The sequence below is a fragment of the Pteropus medius genome, unplaced genomic scaffold, assembly GCF_902729225.1.
Source record: "Pteropus medius unplaced genomic scaffold, Ma_sr-lr_union100, whole genome shotgun sequence".
Taxonomy (NCBI): Eukaryota; Metazoa; Chordata; class Mammalia; order Chiroptera; family Pteropodidae; genus Pteropus; species Pteropus medius.
Window position 1 is genome coordinate 7,950,743 of NW_024344378.1, and position 21,152 is coordinate 7,971,894.

General features: G+C 45.0%; 1 pseudogene; it reads left to right on the forward strand.

Moving 5' to 3' along the window:
* The first annotated feature begins 1,308 nt into the window (after positions 1-1,308).
* Positions 1,309-1,427, forward strand: LOC120610118 (uncharacterized; annotated as a pseudogene).
* The last annotated feature ends 19,725 nt before the right edge of the window (positions 1,428-21,152 follow it).

The following is a 21,152-nucleotide window of genomic DNA, read 5'->3' on the forward strand; positions in this document are numbered from 1 at the left end:
CCACAGAGAAGGTCAAGAGTTCTTTCTAAATAGCGATGGTCAATTCTACTTTTCAAATAAGGAAGAGTTTGTATTTCTATCTTATACACCAATTTTTCACCCTTTATAATTTTCCTTTGGGGCCCAACAAAGCAAGATTTGTTTTAAAAATCTTTTCATCAAGGAGGGCCTAAAGATCGTTTTTATTTTATTAAGTTGCACAACCTTTGTCCATGAGAGAAGGGATACTATAATACATTATATCATATGGTGTAAATGATATATGTTATAATGATATCTAGCCAAATAAGAGCATAAAAAGTGATGTGTGTGGGTATTTTATAAATTGTCATTTTGGGGGAGAGGATTTTTTTTAAATTGAGGTATAATTAACATATATTAGTTTCATGTGTACAACATAATGATTCACTATTCATATATTTATTACAAGATGATCACAATAAGTCTAGTTAACATCTGTCACCATACATAGTTACAGAATTTTTTTCCTTATGATAAGAACTTTTAGAATCTGTTCTCTTGGCAGATTTCATATGTGCATTACAGTGTTATTTACTATAGTCACCATGCTGTACCTTACATCCTCCATCCCCACGATTTAATTAATTTTATAACTGGAACTTTGTACCTTTTACTCCCTCCACCCAATTTATCCACCTTATCAATGAACATTTCTGATTTTTTAAACCCTTCTGTAGAAGATATCCTGTGTGAAGTTTCCTCTGTAAAGCTGCTGGCACTTTTCCCGCAGATCAAGTCAACACAGCTTTCTGAAAGGGAAGCTGATTTCTGAAAAAGTCACTCACATATATCGAAAGCTTCCTGTGCTATGTCAGAAACAGTTTTAAGCATTTCACACATGTGATCTCATTTTATTTTCATACCATCCATGTTCGAAAACAAATTTCCCAAACCAGAAGTCTTCGTATATTTATTTGTTTAGAAATAGGCATTAAGCATCTATTTGTCAGGCACTGCACTGAGGGATGAGGATCTGAAGATGAAAAAGACGCTGAGCACATGTGGGAAATATAGATCCACAGACCAGTAAGTACAGTAGAGCGTAATCGGAAGGAGGTAGGCTGCAGAGTGGTTAGTACGCTGGCTTCTGATTTGAGAAACTTGAGGTAGACTCTCAGCTGTGTCACTCACTCTCCAGTCCTTCGGGCAAGCTATATGGATAGCCATAATGCCTATCCATTAATTCGCAATAACAATATTGATTCCATAGGTTGTTGCAAGAATTAGAAGGTACCAATATGTCAAGCACATAATAAAGAATTGACATCTAATATACACCTGGTACAAGTCTATGGCCATGCCACCCTAAACATGCCCGATCTCATCTGATCTTGGAAGCTAAGCAGAGTCAGGCCTGGTTAGTACTTGGATGGGAGACCACCTAGAAAGACCAGGTGCTTTTAATTATTATTATTATTATTATTATTATTATTTTGTAAGCATTACAAAATAATAATAATAATAATAATAATAATAATAATAATAATATACACCTAGTACATGTAGGTACTACCTACTTATTATCATTATTATTATTATTACTATTGCTGTCAGTGCTGTAACAATTTTGAAAAGCATTATGGAATTACAAAATAAATTTCAGAACAAGAAGTTCCTACCTCTAACATTAATATCACTCCTCATAGATTTTGCCAGATTTCCATTTCCAAGGATTACATGCAGCCCGGCGCTGATAAGTGATTACGGTTTTTTCAGTCTGTGGAGAGAGCACCCTAGGGCTCTCTCTCTGAGGAAAGAAGACTTTCTTTCTGAGCTTGTGTACTTTTAAACGTTTGTTATTTTAATTTTTTTGTGTGTAAAAATGGCCCTTTTTTTATAAATTATAAAGATAATACATAACATTTGTAGAGGGGTATACATGAGTTTATCTGGCAAAATTAAAGACTGGCGAACCTACGTTGTGCCTATCACCCAACTTTTAAAAATATTTTGTTGCTTCTCCAAGTCTGGGAACCATTGGGGATTATACAGTGTTCTTTTTAGCAAAAGGAAAAGTTAACTTTCTTCCTAGAAAAAGTGAGGGTGTTTGTTTTTCATTGGTGTTATTTGTTTTCATTTTTCTGTGGCAAATGAGCTTTGGTGATGCCTTTTTCTGTGGCAATGGGGCTTTTGAATAAGAGACTCATTTTTCTAAGTGATGCATCTGCTTTTAATGTCTTAAATGCTGGGGTGGAGCAGACATATCTTTCTGGTCTGGGTTTTCTTAAATAGCTAGAAGTCTTCATGATAAAGACAGCAACCATCTAATAGAGAAATAACTCTAAGACAAAGTGCTGTGGCTGCATGATGTCGCCTCCCTGACAACCTATAAATGGACCATATTGATGAAGTGAACGGGACTCTCTCTGGTCATTTTCAACTAGAAACTAATAATCCCTGTCATGATATCAGGCATGCAATAACCTCGGTTAAAACTAGGTTCATCAAATAAATCACTCAGGAATTTTTCTATTTCTTTCTCTGGACACATTGCACATCTGCTCAATGAAAGGCGGAAAGAAGCAATATTTCTTTGATCAGGATTTTTTTTTTTTTTTAATATTCTGTATCTGTCCCTGGGGATGCTATCTTTTCAAGTGGGTGCAGATAGTACATCGCTTTCTAATGACTGTAGAGAATTTATGAATTTAAGCTATAAAACCAAATATGAGGGATTTTAGTTTATCTCCACCTATATTTTACATGAGAAAACAAACTGGACCACAAAGCTGTATTGTGCCCAGTTCACTAAATCTTCTGATCCCTCGTGACCTTTCAATGTGTTCCATTTGTGGCCACATATGGGAGAGGGATACAAACAGATGATCACTTTGTACTTTTCCCCCCAATATGTCTAAATACATGTAACACTTTTCATACCCTCTTGGCCGTGGACAGTAAGAGCTTGGCCGGAGCGTCAGACATCAGCCTCAGCTAATATTGTCATATGTTAACATCTTACTGACTGTTAATACTTTCTAGGCCTTGGATGAATTTTGAAATTTGTAAAATGGACATGGTTGTCATCCTGTGTCTTGGGGATCTGAAAAGCCCTAGGTCAGCTCCCTGAGTCTTAAGGAATTATGAATAGAAGATGTCTTTTCTGCTTGTAAAATAGAAAGTAGCAGAAGCGTTACGACTCGGGAAGCTAAGCTTTCCTGAACGTGGAATAAACCGTGAACGAAAAGGCAGAGCTGGCCTGTTCTGCTACTGAGAGGGGCCTAGGTGGTAGAGCGGACACACGACTGGGGTCCAATGGACTCGACTTCACATCCTAGGTCTGCCATCTGCCAGCTGTGTGGCAAGACAATTATGTAAACCTTGAGTTCCCCGTTGGTGAATTTAGGATAATGGCATTGATCTCATAGGTTCGGTGAGGAATTAAAGGCCTTAAGGTATAGGAGACATTTGGCATCTTGCCTGCTTCATGGTAGTTGCTCAGTGAATCTAAGTTCCCTTTATTTTGCTGAGTTCAAGGCCCAGACTTGCAAGCTATGTGATCCTGAGCAAGTTACTTAACCTCTCTGACCCTCAGCTTCCTTCTCTGTGAAATAGATGAGCCTGAGCATCTTTCATAAGCTTATTTGCACTGTATATCTTCTTTGGTAAAGTTTTATTCAAATATTTTGCCCATTTTTTTTAAATGGGTTTTTGTCTTCTCGTTATTGAAGTTTGAGAGTTCCTTATATGAATTCTGGATGCAGATCTTTTATTAGATGTGGGATTTGCACATATTTTTTCCTAATGTGTGGTGACGTTGGTTTTTTGTTTGTTTGTTTGGGTTTTGTTTTGTTTTGTTTTGTTTTTAACTGTCTTGTAAAAAGCAGAAGTTCTTAATTTAGATGAGGTCAAATTTATCAATTTTTTTCTTTCATAGATCATGCCTTTTGGTGTTGAAATATTTGCTACCCAATGTCACAAAGATGTTATTTTTCTTCTAAGATTCTTATAGCTTTACATTTTATATTTAGGTCGGTGATTCAGTTTGCATCAATTTTTGTATAGAGCGGAAGGTATGAATCGAGATTGATTCTCAATGTGTGGATATCGAAGTGTTCCAGCACCACTCATTGGAAAGACCATCCTCTTGCCATTGAATTGCTTCTGCACCATTGTCAAATATCCATTGACCATGTTCCTGCACTCTGTATTCTGTTCCATTGATCTGTATTGCTATCTTTTCTCTCATTTTTCTTTTGTTTTGCTTTGTTCTGTTTGCATTTGGGCCAGCCTCACTGGCCCATTTGCAGTTACGCAACCCTTTCTGTAAACAAGACACTTTTCCACTCATAAACCAGAACCCACGCACAAACCTTTCTTCTGTCTCTCTTGGCCAGAAAGGAAATTAGACTGAGGATGAGTTAAACTAATCAATCTCATCACTAAAGTTCCAAAAAGACATTGATTTATAGATAGATAGATAGATAGATAGATAGACAGACAGACAGACAGACAGATAGATAGAATGAACACAGTGTTTTTGATTAGATAGTCCCATGACAGAAAAGGTTAAGAAACAGTTGGAGCCAGAGAGTGGGGTCTAGAATGTCCACTCCATCCGGCCGGCCTTCTCTGGCCCCTCGACACCATAAAAGTAGAGGCCACATGCTCTTCCTTCAATGAAACAGGCCTATAAGGATCAATATTGGTGGCCATACTATTCCTTTTATAACCACCAAGAAAGAGCTTTGTGAACATGAGTGTAGGAAAAATGTCCCCAAGGACCTCAAAACTCTCTTTTTTTGAATCATTATTGAATTCAGAAGAATGTGCTCTTTACATTGAAAACTTGTAACCAATGTAAATTCTTTTGAATTGATCTGGCTGGACAGTGTAGAGAACCATTCACGTTCATATGTTTACATATTTTAAATAACATTTATGGATATAGTTATTTTTTTTCCACCATAAAGGTACTGTTTTACAATTTAACAAAAACACCGTATTTATATTTTTTCATGCAAGACACCTGCACCAGATAACTTCAAGTAGGCAATTTAGAATATAATCTCAGACCACAAAATCCGGTTTGTGGTGAAGGGGTTTCCCATTCTGAAGGGGAAGCCTCAGCTTGTCCAAAAAAATAGCATTTTAAAAATCATTAAACATACAAATCTCCCCAGTTTGGACTGATGTAAAGAAAGATGTATTTATCTGTCTGTTCATATTTAGAGGCATCCATTACTGCATCTCTTCCCCTCATATGGACTTGGCTCTCGTGTAAGGCCAAGCGTGTTTTCTGAAATTTAAGCATTTTCAGTAAGAACTTGATACGACTCGGCTGAGCTGTGAGACACCTGTTAGGCCTGTCCCCCAATACCGGAATGACAAAGGAGGTCTGCTAAACACAGAGGACCTTGAATTAGTCCAACAGAACACACCTTTGTGGGGCCCTCGGGACTCTGGCTTAATGAATGAAAAGGAGGGATTTATAATTAGCCCAGCAATTGTGCCCGAATGGGTATTTCCAAAGAGATTGAAATATATGCCTTACCCAAGTTGAAAAGTGCCTATCATTCTAATTATACATTTTTTTTCTTCTTAGAAAACCTATTTTCTATAGACAAAAGGCAAAGGAGTGGGAAACGGCTATTTCTTAAGAACCTACTATGTGTTCAGCATGCTGCATTCATCACCTCATCTCAGCCTCACAGAATCTCCCAGAGGTAGGTAGCAAATTCCAAATGGAAGGGGCTCAGACATGAGGTCTCCCGAAATATTTTTATTTCTCCCAGAAAAATGACAGCGTTCCCTAGAAACTGTACCTGCCTCCTTAGGTCATTATAACCCATCGTAAGTGCTATTTAAATGTTTAAGAAACAGACACACCCTGGAATTTCAACACTCTATCCAAGTTAGGTGGCCCAGGTGTCTGCCTCACCCAGACCCCCAGCCCTCTGATGGATGAGATCAGGTATTTTTATGATATTTCCAGCAAGATCTGGCCCAATGCCCTTAACATCCTGCAAATTTACCAAGTAGGTTCTTTCAGAGAAAGCCAGAGAGAGGCAGAGACGATGAATTCGGTTTCCATTGCCTGTGAGTAGTTGTACCTGTTTGTTGACTTCCAGGTCACCTTCCTACTTAAAATCCTGCCAGGGCTGCCCAACCCCCGCCCCACCCGCCGGGATCCAACTCAGGATGAAATACAGACGCTAAGCCATGGCCACCAAGGCCCTTCCTCACCTTGCCTCTCTCTGCCTCTGCCCTACGGCATCCCCCAACCCCCCCCACGCCATGCTCCTGGACCCCTGGCCTATCCCCCGAGTCTCCCCAGCATGCAGGCCCCTTCTCTATCCCTCTTCTCTGCTGCAGCCCTTCCTTCCCACCACGCTTCCTGTGTGATGGTCCTTCTCATTCCTTAGCTTTCAGCCTAAATATCACCTTGCCCAGCAGTCAGTCCTTCCTTGACTATTTCAAAAAGGTGCCTCTCTCATTATGTTCTATTTCATACCCTGCCAGTTTCCCTTGCAGCATTTATTACCATTTGTAGTTATATAGTTATATGTTTGTAGACTTGGGTTTTTTTTAGTTTACTTTTTGTTTCTGTCTCTGTCCCCACTCGATAAAAACCTCCGTGGGGGCAGATTCTTGGTCCATTTTAGTCTCCGGTGTATTTTCATTACCTAGGGCACTTGGCACGAAGCAGACACCTAACAAACATTTGATGAATGGGTTAAAAAGAGAACTGACAAGGTAATAATGTCGCTGAGAAACAGAGAGAACAGGCAGCACTCGAGAACAACGTCGCTCTCCCTGGGAGTTACTGCTCTGCCCTTCGTGGGCGTAATCGCAAATCATTCCAAGTTGACTTACATCATCTTCTTGCCTCACTGCAGGCTCAGGCCACAAGGCTCCCCTCACTGTGATGGGAACCCAGCACCCATGACAGCCTCCAGCTTTATTCTGACGGGATCAGGGAGTCTCAGCACCCAGATGCAGCCCCTGCGGACCCAAATGTCCTGCTTTCAGATCTGAGGATCTCTTTGCTCAGCCACAGGCCCACAGGCCCTTAGTCACCCTCTTCCCATAACCAGATGGTTAGCCATGGGCTCAGCCACGTGCTGCTGGGTGTAATAGCCAGAGTGCCTGAGGGTAGACGCCACAGAACTCTATGGAAACTCTTAGCCAATCCAGGCAAGAAATGGGAAGGGAGGCTTCCAGGAAGAAGAGGAGGGGCAGTGGAGGGGCAGGTAGGAGAGAGAAAGACAGCGGTGACTACACTAAGTGCATTCTATGAACTATGTGCCACGTCTGAGACTGACAGGCACACCTCGTTTATGCTCTTCAATCTCCTATGAGTTAAGAGGACATCGAGGCTGATGGAAATGATATACGGTACTTGAAATCACTAAGTGGCAGAGCTGAGATCAGATTTATTTAAGGTCATGCAATTTTTTGAAAACCAAATCCGTCTTGGCTGAGAAGATGGCAGTCTCTCATGTTCTTAGCTCTGCCCTCTTGCACACAGTACCTTGTGGAGCACACAAAGTCCACCCTACAGTTCTAGAAGATAGCTAAAGAGAAGACTCTGGGGGAAAAAGGTGCTGTGGGGGTTAAAGAGGCTCCGTGGAGAAAATGGAGACTAAGGTTCTCTCTATAGAACTTAGCTTCCCTCCTCCCGCCAGGATGTTGGCTACAGAAATGAGAACGGTGAATGATGATGATAGTAACGCTTTGGTTGATTGGCTGTTCACTGTGTGCAGAGCTCTAAAAGTGAGGACTACAGGTATTGGCCCCATTTTATAAATGCAGAAACCGAGACACAGAGAGCCTCACAGATAGGAAGCTAGGAAGGCTTAGAATCTGGTTAGTCTACTCCTAGTAAGAGCCCAGAATCACAACCCCGCCCACAGTGCTTCGGGGGCGGTGGCGGGGGGAGGGGGCGAATCGTCCAAAGGAAGACCGATGATACCCTAAATTGTTGGTCATTAAATGTTACCTTCTCTGGACACGAAGCCTCCAAGTTTTGATGTACAGGAGCCAATGGTCCCAGGCCCCATGCAACCCCTAGAACAAGCTGTCCCAAACCGGCTTTTTTTTAGGACCAACTCAACTGTGACCTGTTCCCAGAAGTGTTCCCAGAGGCCCCCGCCTTCTTGAAATGGACTCCTCTCTCCTCCGGGCTCATAATCGGTGGCGACATGCTCCTTTCTACTCATGCCTCTCTGTCACCTCCTACTCCAGCCCACAGTTTGGTTGTGGGCAGGGACCAGGTTGTTTTCATGTTGACATGCCCTTCTCACTCCATAGTGCACAGTAGTTGTAAACAAAATCATCTCTGTGTGGACTAAGGAGGAGATTTAGACACAAACCTCATCCCAGAGAGGTCGGCTGCCATTTTGCTGCCCAGCACTACAAAGTTGCTACTTTCTAAGGATGATGGAATCCGAGCACCAGTGGGCTGGCTCAAACTGTTCAACCCCTTAAGTCCAGGCTGTTTGTTTCCTCCTTGGGGCCATGCGGTGTGGACTTTATACCAGACCAAGCTAGACTTAGAATCCGCTCACCCTTTTTTTGACTAATAGACCTTGAACAAGTCATTTGATTTCTGCTTCTCAGTTTCCTAGTCTGCAAAAATAGGCATAATGACACTTCTAGGTGTGGTGAGGATTAGGTAAGGTGGCGTATAAGCAAGACTAGCTCCTTCTTCACAGGTCTTAGCTGTTGGCATTATTTGCATATGAAGCCACACTAACTACCTCTTCTTTGGGGAAACCTGAGGGGCCTAGTGGCCACCTACCATCAGGATACTTGATCCAATACATGCAGAGCTCCCTCTGTGCCCGTGGCCCACAGCAATGGCAGTCACCTGCTTCACCCACTTACAAGGCCTGGCTTCAACTCCCAGACCAGGAGTGAGAGCCTCCCCCTCAGTCAGCAGCCACCCTGCCTAGTGGAGAGGCTGCTGCCAGCTCCAGGCTGCATGGGTTGGATGAGGGGTGGCCACTGGATGACAAAACTGTGGGGCCCGCCCTGAGGAATTCCCAAGCGCGAATTCCTGGCTGACCCTTTTGGTGATGAGGGGTTGGGAATTGGGACTAAATGGCCAAGCAAACTGGACTGAGGGTGAGGAGGAGGCAGGACTTGTTCTTGGGTTATTTTTGATACTATCTACAGTAGATCATTCATGTCCTACATGTTTATCAAGCTCCTCCTACCTGTCATGTGTCAAGTAACCCCCAGGAAAAGAGGGGGAAAGAGGCAGGTAAATAAATCGCAAGAATGATGGAAATGGATGGGAATGATTTAACAGGGTGGGGAGGAGGCGCGATGCCCGGCATGGATGGCTTCAGGAGGAGCGTGCCTCTGAAGCTGCGCCAGTTCCTTTCCTGCCCAGCTTCAATGAATGGCTAATTCATGCATAGGAAACGAGGAGAACCAAACCCTTGATTGTCCCAACATCCCGACCATGGGGCTCTGCCTCAGGTGAAGAGCTCGGGGTCCAGAGTCACCCACACCCAGGATGAAATCCCTGCTCTACCACTTACCTGTTCCGTAACCTTGGCCGAAATGCGTTGGTGTCTCTGAGCCTCAGTGCTGTTACTTATACATTCGGACAACAGTAGTGCCTGCCACACCACTATATGAGATGATGCGGAGAAAGAGCTGACACTAATAAATGCTCCATAAATGTACTCCTAATCCTATTTTGATTAGGAGTAGCAAGCTGGCCCTTTCATGTTCTAAACAGATCAGGTAGGATCCGAACTGAGGGCTTCATCCAGCAAAAGTTGTGTAACCAATCAGGCCCGCTGAGCCCTAGCAGTGGGGACTCAGCTAAAAGAGATGGAAGGAAGATTCTTGCACCTTCCAGGGGTGTGGAAGAGAAAGGCTTATGGAGGCCAGATTTAAAATGATAAAGTGAGTGAGAAGACAATAAGGGGTCAAAAGAGGGAGCTTCAAAAAGAAAATGGGAGTGAATTGGGGGAAAGCACAGTGTTCGGAGACAGGAGTGGACGGATGAAGTGTGATAAGAAGCTTATAGGCTGCTGAGAGCTGGAGTGGCCAGCGGGGAGGGAGACGGTGTTGAAGGGGAGGTAAGAACTTTGCTGCGATAACCAGATGGATCGAATGTAATGAAGTGCAAAGGGGGAGAGCGGATGTGTGGGGAGCAAGAGAGAGAAACCCGAGCCGTGCTGTCCAGCGTGGGCCAAGAGACCGGAGAGCCAGGACGAGATGGCCTGTGAAGAAGGTGTGCGTGCCCGTGAATGCAGGCACAAGCACACGCATCAGCGTCCGGGCGCATCCCAGCAGCTCTACTCACCTAAGGGGCCCAGCGCGCATCATCTCAGCTGCACGAGAGCAACACGTGCGGGTGCACAAAACAAGTATCAGTGGTGATGAGAGCATCAGTAACAACAATAACGGCATCATCACTCACCACTTATGATGGGCCAGCCGCTCTGCTATGAGCCTTAAACACACTTGATCTCAGTCTTCACAATACTTGGGTGGAGCTGGAGCTATTGTTTTCCCATTTTAAAGATAGGAATTGAGGATTAGACAGGTTAAGTTTCTTGCTCAAGGTTAAGTTACTTGCTCAAGGTCACACAGCTGGAAGAGGCAGTGCCAGAATTTAATACTACATCTGACTAACTAAATAGTTGGTGCCATTGTTAAAAACATCCCAGGTTACAAGCAGTCAGCCAAAAGTCCAAATTCTCTTAAGTTGATAGTCCCTCAAAATAACTTCTCAGTTGGAAAGTAGACAGAGCCGGTGGAATGGGAGAGACTGCCAGGCTGGCCAGGGTCTGCAAGTTAGGAGCGATGTTCTGTACATTCCTGAGGAGTCCCAAGGTCTGAAAGTGAATCGGGTCCACGTCTCACACTGACATCCACAGACCACTCAGTGGACAAGGGCCACCATCCTGCCCAAGATTGCTTTTCTATCATTAAAGAGGGAAGCCACAGCCAGCTTGCAGGCTGCCACCTACCTACCTGCCTTGGTGATGACTGGCAATGCGTATTTTAATGCACATGTAGTTACCCCTGTTAAGTATAAGAAAAAACAAAACATGTTCTAATGACGCAATGTTGCTTTTTCGGAACAAGCATCAAAGAAGACCCGTACCAGATTTATTTTATTCTGAGGACTGCGTGAAGAGCTATTCTAAACCCAGAATTCGCTAGCAGGAAATTGGCAGAAGCAACCTTGGAAAAGCACAGCTTTTGTGTCCCAAGTCAAATTCTGACTGAAGGAACCAAAGGTGGTTCCTTCTTTCACGATCTCCACCTTCTGTTGGCATGAGAGTCTGGCATGTTGGCTGGTGGCAGGTAAGCTGAGCCGCGTCCACAGTCGTTTCTCTTGGTTGAGGTGAGGCATGGATGGGTCGTATCCCAAACCCATAATGCTCACATCCAGAATGTTTATCCAGCACCAGCTGGTCAGCTGCGCTGAGTGCCCCGCATGAATTTTCTTATTCTGTCCTCTTCACCATGTTATAGATGAGGGCCCATGTCTCACTGTTCCCACCATCTTCTCTGGGGCCAATAATCATTTTTGAAGGTGACAGGACAGAAGAAATAATCTAGCAGGTTTGGGGACAGAGTTTCTGTAGTGCATTGAGCCTGGGCCTGTAGTGCATTGAGCCTGAGCCTGGGCAAATTGCAACATGAGAATAATAAAAATACCAGGGTTGCTGCTAAGTCTCCTGCAACGCACGGGACTGCCTCTCCACCCAAGAAAGAATAATCGAGCTCATGATGTCTCTGGTGCTGCTGCTGAGAAACCTTTAACAGCGGCTCAGAAAGAGAGACAAAGTAGAAGTACCAGGGACTTACAAACATTTCACATTCCAACTGATTTTCAAAGCAGAGCAAAGACCAAAGAAGACCAGCGGTTGAAGTATAGCCAGAGGATGGTAAGGGACCTGCACCCAGAGCTTGTCACTGTTAGGACGTGAGCAGCGCCTGGCTGTTATGGCGAAAGCAGTCATCAGCAGCCACCAAAACCCTTCGTCAAACACCTACGTATCAGGATTATAATCCCTACTGCCAAATCAAACATGTTAGTAAACCAATCGGACCTTGATGATGTGTATCCATCACCACGAGAAGTGCTCAAAATATGTCATGCAGGGAACAGATAAAAAAAGGTTATCCGGTCCATTCTAAATACTGTAAAAATGCAGAGGAAATGACAAACTGTTACGCGTAAGCGTGATTGTTTCTGAAGGATAAGATCGAGTTATTTTATTTTAGCTGCTATATGCTTTTCTGAATTTTCCAACATTTCCAAAATTAGCTTGTGTTTTTTGTTTTTTGTTTTTTTTTTTAACTTTTTATTTGACGCCATTTCAAACTTACAGAAAAGTTGCAAGAGCAATACAGGAAACTTCCGGCAGATTCACCAAATGATTACATTTGACTCCATTTGCTTGTCATTCACTCCGTCCTCTCTCTCCCTCGGCCATTGTGTACCTCCTTACCCGCAAATATGTGAATGAACGAATGCTTATCAAAATCGGAAAATTCGTTTGTAGTTCCCTTTCATCTGGAACAGTTCCTTAGCCTTTTTCTTGACCTTGACACTTTTGCAGATTATACACCAGTTCTTTTTTTTTTTTTTTTTTGCAGAATGTCCCTCAATTTGGTTTTGTCTGATGTTTCTTTATGATTAGATTGGGGTTATATATTTTTGCCAGGAATGCCACACAAGTGATACTGTGTCCTTGTAAGCATATATTATTTTTTGAATAAAAAGGAAAATGCGATGAGAAAGACATGGCTTCGTAAATGAAGACAGCCCCGCTCCCTGCAGCCCTCCTCTGCTTCCTCCGAGAACACAAACTATCGCCACGTCTTAATCATACTGATGTTCTTTGCAGTGTCTAGGATTAACCTTGTTTTACATTTCACTTCATTCATTTGCCAAACATTTCCGGAGCACCTCCACCCCTGCGCTCACATTTCATATTTTCATCTCGTCTCCTTCACTGGCAGAACCTTTCTAAAGCACAGAGCTCTGTGCCGAGCTTCAGCCCAGACTGCGCCCCAAGCGCATAGGCGACTGAATTGTTGCTGAACTGAATCATGCTTTCCTGCTTCATCCTAGCAGATTTGTGCAGCCATCATGGGTGTTTTTCCCTCTTTAATGGCTTCATAGGTGTTCTTTTCTATCTCAATCTCGGAGCTGATGACATTCGATCAGAATTATCTGTCTGTCTCCCTGACTTGTCCTTGAGTGGCTCAAGGAGAAAAATCAAGTTACATTCATCTCCCGCTCCCAAGAGCCTAGCCCAAGGCTCCAAATCAGTGCTTAATACACATTTCCAGAATAAATGGAATTTACATAACCACCCCATATGGATGGGTCACTTTTCACCTTGAAAAAATTGACTGAGAGTGCTTGCTCTGTTTAACCATCTTTAAGTTATACTTATAAAGAAGCCAAGAGCCACTCACACACAGCAGAAACCCATGGTAGCTGTACACACATATATAGACACACGCACACACACACACACACACACACACACACACACTTGCTCTTAGGCGGGATTTGAAGTTACTATCAGTTCAGAGTGTATTTCTTTAATTGAAATGGCCCGTTGTGCCCCAAACTGGCTAATTCTGTGCTTCGGGTACCTTGGAAATTGAGCATCACATCGTGTTGTTAAAGCAGTTTGAGAGCAGCAGCTCCGCACCGCCGCCTGCGCCCAGAGCGTCTTCGTCCCTTCATTCCGTAACTACCAGTTGTCCTGGTAACTTTCTTTGCTTTTTAACTTCAAAACCATGAAAAGTAAATGGGAATGAGCCACTTTAAATTAAATATGAAAAACAATTACATTTTGACAGTTTAATTGCATTCTTTCTCCCAGCCTAACTTTCTAAACAAGATACTGCACACATCAAGTATGCCAATTGTATTTTTAGATTCTCTTGCAATTAAGAAAGTATCCCTAAAAGAGATAGAATAATTGGTGGAATAAATGGTTATTTCTTGAGGGAACTATATTAAGGAATGAATGCTCAGCCATCGCATCCATAGCAATTAGCTTTTAAGCCACTGAGGACAGATGGAGGCTCCTCATTGAAGCCACCATCCTATTCTTTACTTTCTCCCTTCTGCTCCACGTTGCCGACCAATCGAGTGTCAAGAAATGCCTTGGCTGGCAGGAATTGAGTGGGTCCATTGCCCTATGTTCTGAGCACCCCGAGGTGGCTTCAGAGGCGGCCTCATCTAAATGACCACCTAGACTGAAGAGGTACCAGCCTATCCTAGGAAGTGACTTCAGCATCTGAGAATTGTGAATGCATTTGGAACGTGATATGCCACTGTTAAAATTCCAAAAACTGATTCAAAATATTCAGTGGGGTGGGAGAGGGATATGTGATTAGATAAAACGCAAAAAAAAGTAAGATACCAAACGGCACGATCTCAGTTGGTGCCTTCAAGATGCGCACATATTGAAAAAGGGTGGAAAGGATGTGCATCAAAATGTTAACCCCCGGATGGCACGATGAATGGCTTTACTTCCTTATCCTTTTATAATCAGCAAAAACTAGGTGTTACACAAATCTCTACAGGGTAGGATTGAAATGTCATGGTCGAAACAAATTCAGAATGACCATAACAGCATCTATATTTGATGGCACCTATTAAGGGCAGAACTATGTCTCCCCTAAATCCATACATTGAAATTCTAAGCCCTGGTACCTCAGAAAATGGTCCTACTTGGCGATAGGGTCTTTAAAGAGATAATCAAGCCAAGTCATTAGGGTGGGCCCTAATCCATTATGACTGGTGTCCTTGTAAGGAGATCAGGACACAGACACACAGAAGAAAGAAAATATGAAGACACAGGGAGAAGACGGTCATCTACAGGCCGAGGAGAGGGACCTCAGAAGGAACCAACCCTGCTAACACCTTGACCTTGGACTTCCAGCCTCTGGAACTGTGAGAAAATAAGTTTTTGTTGTTTCAGGTGCACAACAGTAGGACTTTGCTCTGGCAGCCAGCCTGAGCAGACTACCACAGCACCATTAACTCCAAGGGTCACTGTGGTCAGGGTGGCTTTATAGAGATGGGAGCCATGCCGTGGCACCAGGGCCCGGCGGCTCAGAAGAGTCCCGAACTGGTCTCAGTGCTCTGCCATTTCTGTCTTAAAATTCTTAATAATTTCTGAACAAGCAGCTCCACATTTTTATTTTGCACTGGGCCCATTAGTTATTTAGACAGTCCTGATTGTATCCATTAATCCATGTATGTCTCCTCTCTTCAAGGCAGGCCAAGTAGGTGCTCACTTATTTGCTGAGTATTTATTGAGCACCTACTGTGTGTCAGGCTCTTTGCTCCAAGGCACAGATCTTGTCCTCTGGGAAGCTGAGCTGAAGAGAGGGGTAAGGGCTTGTAGACAAACAGCTCAGTGTCCGTAAGAAGGAGGCAGAGGCTCATGGGAGCACCGAGGAAGGCGCATCCTCGGTCCAGATGGCTTCGCACCAGATCCAGTCACGTAGTCCACCCCATATCCATTCTAGAGAAAAGGAAATTGAGGCCGATCTGCCCAAGTTCAGCCAGCTGGTCAGCGACCGGCCCAAACCCTGGTCTTACATCTCCTCTTTGCACAAGGCTGCACCGTTCTCAGAAGTGCACTGTGCGATTTCCGCTAGAGTTAACTCACAGACAAGGGAACACTGAGCAGGTGTGGGGTATAGTCACACCTGAGGATTAGCAAGGCAGTGGGTACTTTGTGAAGCCGTTTTAAGGACTCATGTTTTCAGCATGAAGCTTGTGAATCGTGTAAGGTGGACGGGGCATGTGAGGACAAAGAGCCTGAAACTAGGGGCCGAGATCCCCAAGAGGGAATTAGAGTTGGCCTTGGGTTAAATAGTGTCTGGGTCTGTTCCTGGAGGCATAGTAACGCCTACTCTCTACCACCTCTTGAAATTGTCTGCTAAGTCATTCATTTCCCTCTTTTGGCAAAATAACCGATACGAGGAAGTTCCATGCTCAGTCATTGTAAACAAAGTCAATGTTAGGCCAAACTCTGCATCATCAGAAAATATAAAGTACAGTGGACTCTCGAACAACTTGGGGGTTAGAAGGGCCAGTCGTCCGCACAGTCAAAAATTTGCATATAACTCAAGTCGGCCTCCATGTATGGGGATTCCCAACCACCAGTTGACCTTGAACAGCATGGATTTGCACAGTATGAGTCAGTTTAACAAAACTTCGTATACGTGGACCCACGCAGTTCAAACCCAGTTCAGACTCACATTATTCAGGGGTCAACTGTAGATTGTTGTTTTTTTTTTTTTTCCATTAAGAATAATGGCCAGTTGAAGCATTTGAGATCTTGCTTCCTGGCAATGTCATTGGTTTGGCTCAAATAAAATCTTATAAAAATTCCAAAAAAAATAAAAATAAAAATAAAAGTAAAAACAACGGCCTGTTTACCGTGATCCCCACCCCACATCCTATCCTAAGGATTTTGTTCATCATCCAAGCACACCTTCCTCATTTGGCTCAGAGAAGTTCTGAAATAATGGGTATCTGACCCATTATTTCAGATACCCATTATTTAAACATGGTTAAGAGATGGGAAAGATTAACTCTTTCCCAAACTCTCAAGCAAGTGAAACTTCGTCATTTATTAAAGCAGGAATGAAAAGCTGCCTGCTTTCACCTGCGCCAACCAGCCTTTGAATCAGTGCTCACCCCGCCAGACGCGCCAAGGGTTTCCCGTCCCCCGCTGGCCAGTTCAGCACCATCTCTTCCTCATGTATCAAACTCGCTCGGGCCTGTTAGCCTGAGTGCCCCACAGGCCATCGGGAAGAGGTACCAGACTCCATTATAACGTCTCTTAGCACCTTCTGCACGTCTGCGCCGTGCTGGCGGGATACCTGGCTGTGTGAAAGGAGACTGCAAATGGGATTAGAGACATAACATCACCTTGCCTGTCCCCTCCAGCCGGGTGAGGGAGAAGGCGGGTCTCGCTAAGCAACAGGGCACATCTTTTGATTTTCTCAGAGGCTTCTCGCCCGGCCTGTTGTCCCCAGACCGAGCTCCACTCTGATGGATGAGCCAACACCTCCCATGCCAGGGCTGCCTCCTTGGGGGCCCCTCCGCATGGGCAGCTGGGGAAACTGAGTCATGGTGATGCTAGTTCTGAGCACTTCCATGTACAAGCAAGATTGTGTCACCTTTCAGCTTTTATTTTTGGGTCATGGTGGTGATGAGTATGTGCGCATGAGCCGGCGTGTATGTGAGCGAGTGTGTGTTTTCTTCTAGCTCCTGCCAGAAGAACATGGAAGTCTAGAGAGAGGGTACATGGGGTTCCGGGAAAGCAGAGGACAATCAGTTGATCAGGGCATCTGGGCCAGGCAGGCAGAGAAATGTCTTAGCAGTTTATAAAAGGAAACACACACACACACAACCAGAGAAGTGAGTGATTTGAGTCATTGGCCTTGCCTGTCCAAGATCAGCACAATTGAAAACTCTAAACTTCGCTTGGTGCCGTTTGGACCTTGCCCGAAACCCCTCCAACTGTCCCAGGCAGGAGAGAATGGGATCTCTGCTAATTACCCCAGAGGCCAGCTTTCTGCTCTTTTGAAGAGCTGCTTTGATGTGACGTAATTCCTCTGCCAGGCCCGGCTGTACCCAAATTAAGCACATAATGAGCAATTATCAGCTGGGCTCTAGCAGGGCGGCTGAGGCAGCTGGTGTGGAAACGTGGCCTGCGCCTGCCACCAACTATTCTGGCCGCCACCAACTTCCTCTGGGGCAGGACTAATTCACTTACCTGCTTCCCTTTCCAGCCCTGCCCTTGAGTGACATCCTTCTCATCTGTAAAATGGGGCTCAGGAACCTCAAGGGACCCTGCTCAGAGCACTCCAGCTGACTGGGTGTGCTGTGCTTTAGCAACTGCTCACAGCACTAGGAAAACACTGGGAGGTGTGACCTTGGGTATCTCAGGGCCTAAGAGGGCAGGTTCTGCGGTCAAAGTCATCATTGTGTGTGACCTTGGGCAAGGGATTAACGTTCCAGCATCAGTGTCCTCATCTGAAAGGTGGGACTCTAAGAGAATCCACGTGTAGGTCTGTCGGCAGTAACTGGAGCTCTGTGCCTGTATCTAGCTGCTTCTCAATACATGCCGGCTGGGGTACCATAGGGATGTTCACATATTTGGTCCCAAGGGGTGATGTGGGAATTGGTGGGACCATAATAAGATAACTGAGGCACAGATAAACAGAGTGATCTGTACTTCTGTCTGCCCTAAAGACCGAGGAGGGGGAGTCAAGCCGAGTTTTGAAGAAATGATAAAGGAACAATGGGCAGTAGCTTTTTAAGGACATTTGGTCCTCTGAGCATGGGGCAGGTCTCCCGGCCGGAAGGAACATATCAAACCAGAGGCAGAGCCTTCTCCTTCCACGTGGAGTGTAGGTTCTTCTGCACAAGGAGCCCCTGTCCTTCCCTGCTCCTAAAATTCCTTTTGTCCCTAAGCCACCAGGCTTGAAAGACAGAGCTCCTTGGAGAGGGAACACAGGACTTCCTTCCTAGATGGCTCCGTTAACCTACTGCCAGATTAATCTGCAGAAATCCACCTTCTACAGGAAACACCCCCTCTACCTCCCCTGGAAGCCATGTACTCTTCTGTGTATTCCCATAATCCCCTCTCTCAAGCCCTTATCCATGGGGTCTTGCAGATGGTTCTGTGGAATCAGTTTAAGGAGCATGTGAGCATCTTGGGGCAGTGGCCACATCCTGCTCTATCCCTCACAGGTACACAGTAAAAGCCTTTTCTTTCGTTTTTTCTTTTTCTTTTTCTTTCTTTCTTTCTTTTTTTTTTTTTTTTAATTAAGCTAATGGCCTGAAATTATTTCCTGAGAGCAGGATTGGTAGAGGTGGGTAGAGGTGAGCATAGGAGTCCGGGGTGGCAGGATTGTCACAGAGAGAAGCACTGAAGAGAAGCCGCCTCACAGTTGTGCGTAAAGTCAGCCTTTGCCATCTCAGCGAGTTCAGGAATGTTCCATCTGCTTCATCTCAAGGAGCCCTGCCCCCACTTCTGCTCTTCTTCAGACCCTCGGATGAAGCAAACTCTCTCTCGTCCCTGTTCTTTCTCACATGCTGTTCTGTCTTTCTTTTAACCACTTGTTCCCATCTCAAGCCCATTTCTGAGACCCACTGATGTACATTTCACGAAGGCAGCGACTCGTGCTGTACCCCCAGTTCTCCCAGAGCTGGGGACGCAGTAGGCGCTCAATAAAGATTTGGTACATGGGTGAATAAGCATGATTACCCAGCATTGTTGGGGCCCAGTTATCAATTCTACCCTGAAGCCCAGGATGCGTGACGTATAAACTACAAGGAAGGAATGGGTCTGCTTGCTGTCTGCTTGGGTGAGAGATGAGAGTCCCCCAAATCACATGAGCCTCAGCTCCCAGCAAACCCGAGTTTGTGTTTAAGCAAGATTTTAACAACAGCCCAAGCCAGCAAATGTCCCCTTAAAAGAAAATGCCCTCCCTCTTCTCAAAGAGGACTGTCTTAGACCTTTGCCTCCTTCGGGAGGAGTCACCATCACCCACGTTCCCACCCCAAGGTAGCTGAGCCACGGCAGTGACCCTCCCTTGCCCTAAAGTCACTGTCACCTCAGGGGAGGCCAGAGAAAAGGGCAGCGGCAGGGGGGCAGCGGAAGGGGGCAGCAGGAGGGGAGGAGGGGCAGCAAACAGGCAGTTTTCACATCTCAGGGTCTGAAATGATTGCCTTTCTCTCCTCGCCCTGTGGGCGGGGAGGTGTGTTATGAGCTGGAGGCTTCAGGCTGGGCCTGAAGATGGAACGAGACGTGCAGTTGTCAAGAGCAACTTAGCAGATCCCTCCACACCCATCACAACTGAGGCCGGGATCAATCCACAGCCCATCAGCGGGTATTTATGAAGCCGGCTCCGTGACACTGGCCTGGACCAGGGGCTGCGAGGGGCAGTGTGCAGGCTGCCAAACCAGAGACCCGGGAGAAGCCTGTGTAACAGAGAGAAATGACGAAAGGAGAGAGCAAACCCCCGCCCGGCAAATGGCCTGCTACAAGGAGGCTCCCCGACAGGGCCCCCCGAGGGCGGGGCCCCCATGACCCCATCAGAATGCCTTTCTCTCCGCATCCACGGTACCAGGGAAGATTCTGGGATTGCTTCATCTAGTGCTGAATCATAGGGAGAAATGCTGAGTTTGAGGTCAGACAGGTCAAGGTTCAAATCCAAACTTAGTCACTTGCTAACCAAATGACCTGAACAAGCCCTTAATCTCTCTTAGTTTCATCTTCCTTGTGGGCTAAATACCTTATGAGGTTCTCAGGATAGTGATGGGGCAAGTTAGGGGTGCTCTCTACATGTTACCAAGGCACACGTACCAGCATCCTTCTCCACATAAGGAAGAAAATGTATACCTTGGGCAGAAAACATAATCTTAAGCAAGATGTCTCCCTTCTGTCTGTCTCTGTCTGTCTCTGTCTCCCTGTCCCTCTGCCTCTCTCTGTCTCTCTCTGTCTCTCTCTCTGTCTCTCTCTGCCTCTCTCTATCTCTCTCTGTCTCTCTCTGTCTCTCTCTGTTTCCTCTCTGCTCTGTCTCTCTCTGTCTCTCTCTCCTCTGTCTCTCTGTCTCTCTCTGTCTCTCTCTGTCTCTCTCTCTCTCTCTCTCTCTTTGAATCTAGACCCCACTATAATTCATCTGAGAATTCCCTGCGCATCTTCTTAGCTTGGATAGAAAGATTATAGTAAACGATTAGATGAGAACAGACAGAGCCTGAGTTTTTAAAAACACTCCATGGTTGGCGGTATGTTTACGTATAGGCTCACTTGACAGACAAGGAGTCTTGCTGGAATGAAAAACACAAAATAGGTGGAAGGAAGTAAATAAATGGCCTAACAACCCTGCCTGCCCAGGAGTGCGCATCTGGCTTGGGGTGTCACCATGTGACTTGCGCTTGCTCTGACAGCAGTGAGCAGAGAGCAGTCAGCAGCCTTTGGAAATACTGGTGTGAAGGCTGGGAAAGTCTTTCCTTAAAAAACGAGGGAATTCCATAGCGATTTCCAATCCTCTAAAACTCCATAGTCTAACCTAGCCATAAGAAATGTTATATCATCGCAGTTTTCTTATTTATGCCTGTCTCTTTAAGAAGGATTTGGCACGACTTACTC